The 5,985-nt window shown below is 39.8% G+C and overlaps 1 non-coding gene across 1 annotated transcript; it reads left to right on the top strand.

Moving 5' to 3' along the window:
• The first annotated feature begins 3,539 nt into the window (after positions 1–3,539).
• On the top strand, positions 3,540–3,646 carry LOC121228497 (small nucleolar RNA R71). The gene has a single exon (XR_005926073.1). It is a non-coding gene; the product is annotated as a small nucleolar RNA R71 (small nucleolar RNA).
• The last annotated feature ends 2,339 nt before the right edge of the window (positions 3,647–5,985 follow it).

Below are 5,985 nucleotides of genomic sequence, written 5' to 3'. Positions count from 1 at the left end.
TTGGCGGACTAGACTGCCAAGGCAAAATTAGATTGTTCCCGAGTCATCAAAGCCGGCTATCACCATCTGAAGATGGAACGTTGAGCAAAGTTTTATCGTGAGTTCGAGATATGTCGGCTCGACAATCTCAAAGAAAAGCCCCCAAGGATCTGTGGTGTGGAGGGCCTGAATTGCATCCGTGAGTTGGACTTGTTCTAGCACTGCCCAGTCTATACAGCGGCCCACTTCCAAGGGTCGGGCCTGTAGAATCTGGAAAACTTCTTCTTGGGGCCCAATGGGGGACTGCAGGAAAGGGTGACGAATTTTCGCGGTAGGACTCGAGGAAGATGACGACCTCTTCTTTTTCTTTGAAGTAGGGACGGCGGCTTTCTTTCCTCATGAAGACGACATGGTATACCTGTAAACAAAACCATTATTTCGTCGTGATGAATGTTCAAGGTAAGACGAAAGCAAATTTAAAAAGACAAAAGTCATAAATTAAAACTAATAGTCTCAGTCACAACTACTAGCAAACTTAGTCAAAAACAATTAATTTTATGGTGTATCATTAGCATGATAATGGTATGAGTTTCACAAAAATGGAAAATAATTCTATGTAGCATATTTTATTGATGAAAAATGTCAACCCAAAAGTTATGAGTATTTCTATTATCCTAACCATAAATATTCACTTTAAACTAGTCAAATAGAGCAGATAGATCATGCAATGAGTAAGAACTTCAACATGAAAAAGATGATAACTAGTCTAGATATGAAATTCGAGTGATGGAAAGATGAAAATAACATGAAAAATACAGATTACTATGATAAATAGCATTAGAAATCAGTAAATTAAAAGAAAGAAAAAGTAAACAAACGCTATAAAGAGGAGAATGAGCGTAAAAAATGGGGTTGGAAGCAGCGCACGGGTGTGGTAGGGAGGCCGTGTGGACTTGCAGCGACTAGGGTTAGGGATTTTGGGTGAAGAAGATGATGAATAGTGAAGGGTATTTATATATTTTGGGACACATGGCCAGGGGATACACCCGTGTTCCCCAATTTTTGCCCGTGTGATTCGCGATTTTTAAATTTGGGCGCGTCTGACATTTGGCCCACGCCCGTGTTCTTTGGGCGTGACACGACCGTGTCGCACGGCTGTGTCTATCTTCGTTCGCTTCTCCCATGCCTGTGTATGTAGGCCCACGCTCGTGTTAATCTGACGGTTCGCCTACAGTTGCTCGGCACGGGCGTGTCACACACCTGTGTTAATTTGACCGGTTCGGCCATGGTTTCCAAGCACGAGTGTGTCGTACACCCGTGTTGTTTTGGTAGGATCTCCCATGGCCATGTCGCATGGCCGTGGTGATTTATCGTAGCCCGTTCTGGGAAAAATCTTTGTCCTGTTTCCACATGGTCCTAAACACGCCCGTGCTTGGCCTGTTTGTGTGGTAAACCTGTATTCAAGAGCTCCATTAGTAAGATAGGTGTTAGACACTAAATTTAAAGAAGTTAATACAGTTAGTGCTCGGGTTGCCTCCCAAGAAGCGCTTACTTATAGTCTAAGCTCGAATGACCTCTCCATTGAATGGTCATGGTGGTTCGAGGAGTTTATACTCCTCATTCCTGCTATGAATCTCATCAAAATAAGGTTTTAGGCAGGTATTGTTTACCTTAAAAGTGCTGAACTTGGGATGACTTACCTCGACTGTACCGAATGGGAAAATGCTAAGTACCGTAAGAGGAATTTCTTCATTCGGTTTGGCAGTGACAATGTGAGGATCTGCGGCATCTAATAAAACATTATCCCCAACCTTAAGTTGATTTGGAAAGGTATTGAGCTTATTCTGATGTAGTTTTGGTTTATCGTGTGTTCTCGGTTTATGTGTCCTCCATTCATCTAGCTCCTCGATTTGTAGCCTTCGTTCTTCATGAATAGGTCCTCTATTATTGCTTGAAAATGGCTCACGTACTTCCTTCAAATTCAATTCCTGCAAAGTAGGTTGCACCATATTGTCAGTTTTTGTAGAATGGTTTAGAAAATCACCTTCAATTTTCGATGTGTTGCCGGAATTGCGAGCTTGAAGGGTGATTGTTTCATCTCCCACACGAAGTGTGAGCTCATCTGTGCCAACATCAATAATCGTTCTAGCAGTTGCTAAAAAGGGCTTTCCTAAAATCAAAGGAGTGTTACTACCCTCCTCTATGTCTAGAACAACGAAGTCAACGGGAAATATAAATTTATTGATTTTAACTAGCACATCTTCAATAATACCCCTAGGAAATCTTATAGTTTTATCTGCTAATTGAATGCTCATCCTAGTCTGTTTGGGTTTCCCAAGACCTAGTTTTTTAAAAATTTTGTAAGGCATGACGATAATACTAGCCCCTAAATCAGCTAATACATAGTAACATCTAAACTACCAATTAAGCAAGGAATCGTAAAACTCCCTGGATCTTTTAGTTCGTTGGGTAGCTTATTCTGAAGAATGACTGAGCCAACCACGTTTAACTCTACATACGACCTTTCATCTAACTTTCGTTTATTTGCTAGAAGCTCATTTAAAAATTTGACTGCGTTTGGCATCTGCGAAAGTGCTTCAATAAACGGTAGGTTAATATGTAGTTTCTTTAAAAGTTTAAGGAATTTACCAAATTGTTCGTCTGAGCATTCTTTCCTTGACACATTGGGGTATGGCACACGAGGTTTATACTCTGTACTTACCGATTTTTACTCATTATGGTCTACCTCACATTTACCTTTGCTTTTCTCAGTTTCTTGCCTTGGTTCTGGTTCAGGTGTGACTAACCCTTCCTCATCTTAACTAGTAGTCCTGTTGAGTTGCTCCCTTAGGTTAGATTCTGTGTTGCTTGGCAAGCTACCTTGTGGTCGTTCTGAAATCAACTTGGCAAGTTGTCCAATCTGAGTTTCTAGCCCTTGGATCGATGCTTGTTGATTCTTAGGTGCTGTCAAGGTATTTTAAAAACGAGTTTCTGACACCGATATAAACTTTGAGAGCATCTCTTCAAGGTTCGGCTTTTTTTCCTGTTGGTAGGGTGGTTGTTGGTAGCCTGGAGGTGGTCTCTGATTTCCTTGGCCTCCTTATGAAAAATTTGGGTGGTTCCTCCAACCTGCATTGTAAGTATTGCTATATGGGTTATTTTGGGATCTAGAGTTATTGTTACCCATATATTGGACTTATTCCTCCTCGATGCTAGGGTTGAAGGGTTGATGTTCTGTGCATGCTCCTCCTCTATTCGAATCGCACCTCATCACTGGATGTACCTGAGTAGAACCACACAAACCGTCAATCTTTTTATTTAAGAGTTCTACTTGGTTACATAGCATAGTAATCGCGTCGAGGTTGAAAACATCGTCTACTTTTTTCGGTTTTGTTCTCATAATTTGCCACTAATAGTTATTTAGTGACATCTCCTTAATAAATTCGTAAGACGACTCAGGTGTCTTATTATTGATAGTTCCTCTAGTGGCTACATCAATCATCTACCGAGTCGAAGGATTCAGGCCATTATGGAACGTTTGAACTTGTAGCCAAAGCGGTAACCCATGGTGAGGGCACCTTCTTAAAAGGTCCTTGTATCTCTCTCATGCATCGTAGAGTGTTTCTAAATCCATCTGCACAAAAAAAGAGATATCATTACGTAATTTGGCTATTTTAGCCGGTGGAAAATATTTTAATAAAATTTTTTCGATCATTTGTTCCCAAGTAGTGATTGACCCTCGTGGTAACGAGTTCAACCATTGTTTAACTTTATTCCTTAACGAAAAGGGAAACAACCGAATGTGAATGGTGTCTTAAAAAACGCCATTAATTTTGAAGGTATCGCAAAATTCTAGGAAATTTGCTAAGTGAGCGTTAGGATCCTCGTCCTGCAAACCATCAAACTGAACAAACTGTTGCATCATTTGAATTGTGTTAGGTTTCAGTTCAAAATTATTTGCAGTAATAGCAAGTCTAACTATACTTGACTCAGTTCCTGTTAAATTAGGTTTAGCATAATCATACATAGTGCGCGGAGCAGGATTTTGATTAACAACAATTGCAGAAAGTAGCGAATTTTCTTGGTTTTCAGCCATCTCCTCGGTTACGGTTTGAATATCGTCCTCTTGCTCGTTCTCTGTGTATCTTAAGCTTTGCTTTATTTCTCTTTGGTTTCTGTGAACTGTGCGGTCGATCTCACTGTCAAAAAGTAATGGTCCTGACGGGTTTCTTCTAGTCATAAACTATAAGAACCTGCCAGAAAAAGGGAAAAAGAAGAACTAGTAATAAAAATTAGAATAAAATTTAAATTGTAGTAAAAGTAAATGGCTAAAGTAATAAAAATTGAGCGTACCTAATATCTTAGTTCCCCGGAAACGGTGCCAAAAACTTGATACGTGATATTCGTGGCTGGTTTTAAATATTTATAATGAATCGTTCTTGAAACTAACTATTATCACGATGAAGGCAAGTGTACCTATCGAATAGTAGTATAGTTTTAGCAAGATTGGATTGTCGAATCCAAAGGAACTAAGCATACTAGTAATGACTGTCTTTTTATTGTCTAGCCTAAGAATAATGGAGTTTGTTTTAACTAACTAATTAACTAAACTAAGAATTCACAGAAAATAGAATTGGGGAATTACTTTTGGAAAAATGATTGAATTAAGACAATACCTAAGGAAAAATCCACCTAGACTTCACTTGTTATTTGACTCTGAATCGGACGATTTATTCGTTTGACTTGATCCGCAGAAATCCCTAAGTTATATTATTATCCCTCTCGAGACTAAAAATGTCTAGCCCTAGGTTGAATAATTGAAATATCTTTCTAATTAACTCCCTAGGGTTGCATTAACTCGATCTATGGATCCCCTTATTAGGTTTCACCCTAATCCGGCAAAATCTTGTCACCCTATCTCTAGGCATGCAATCAACTCCGCTTAATTATGAAAAATGTACTCTTCGACAGGGTTTATTCCTCCTCTGAATAAGAGCTTAACTTGAATTAATATCCTGGAATATCAAAACAAGAATTAAGAACACATAATTAAGAACAAGTCAAATATGTATCATACAATTCAGATAATAATAACAAGATCTGTCTTAAGTTTCATTCCCTTTAGGTATTTAGGGGTTTTTGTTCATAACTAAAAAGGTAAACATCTCAGAAGAACAATGAATACGAAACATAAAGAAAAAATCTAAAACTCTTGAAGGGAAATTGAGGGGAGATCTTCAATCTTGATGATAAATCCAACTTCTTAGATGGATCAATCGGCTTTCCTTGAGCAGTTCCCTGCTTCCTCCTCTGTGTGTCCTTTTCCTCCTCCTCTAGGGTGTATTTATAGGCTTTAGAATGTTTAAGAACCCTGAAAATTGGCCTTTTCCAAATTGGACTAAACTTGGGCTCGGTAGGAACACGCCCGTGTGACACGCCCATGTGCGATTGCTTAAGGTCGTGGTCAAGCCTGTTAAATAGGCACGGGTGTGTGGTCCACCCGTGTGAATCGTGCTTTGATTCTTCCAAATTGACACGGCCGTGTAGTCTGCCCGTGTGAGGAGGTCCAGGCTGTATTGATTTCGTACGTTGGCCCATTTTCTCCGTTTTTGGCCCGTTTCTTGTTCCTTTCACTCTCCTATGCTCACCTAAGTCTAAAACATGAAATTAAGGCATTAGGAGCATCGAATTCACAATTTTAAGGAAAAATCATCCATCAAATGTGCTAAGCATGAGATAAAAACATGTATGAATTACGATTTATCAGTACACGGCCAAGGCACACGCCTGTAGACTAGACCGTGTCATCCACAAGGCTCAGACACACGGTTGTGTCTCTGCTCGTGTGTTTACTACCATGCATACTGACCTAAAAATTTTAGGTGTAGGGGACACACGGCCATACAACACCCCTGTAGAGCTGACCGTATGTCACACATGGCCTAGACACATGCCCGTGTGTCTACCTGTGTGGACTGTTTTGAGACTATTTACCAAGCCTTTGGT

This window comes from Gossypium hirsutum, chromosome A04, assembly GCF_007990345.1.
Source record: "Gossypium hirsutum isolate 1008001.06 chromosome A04, Gossypium_hirsutum_v2.1, whole genome shotgun sequence".
In the NCBI taxonomy this organism is placed as follows: domain Eukaryota; kingdom Viridiplantae; phylum Streptophyta; class Magnoliopsida; order Malvales; family Malvaceae; genus Gossypium; species Gossypium hirsutum.
This window is presented reverse-complemented; position numbering and strand designations above follow the sequence as displayed.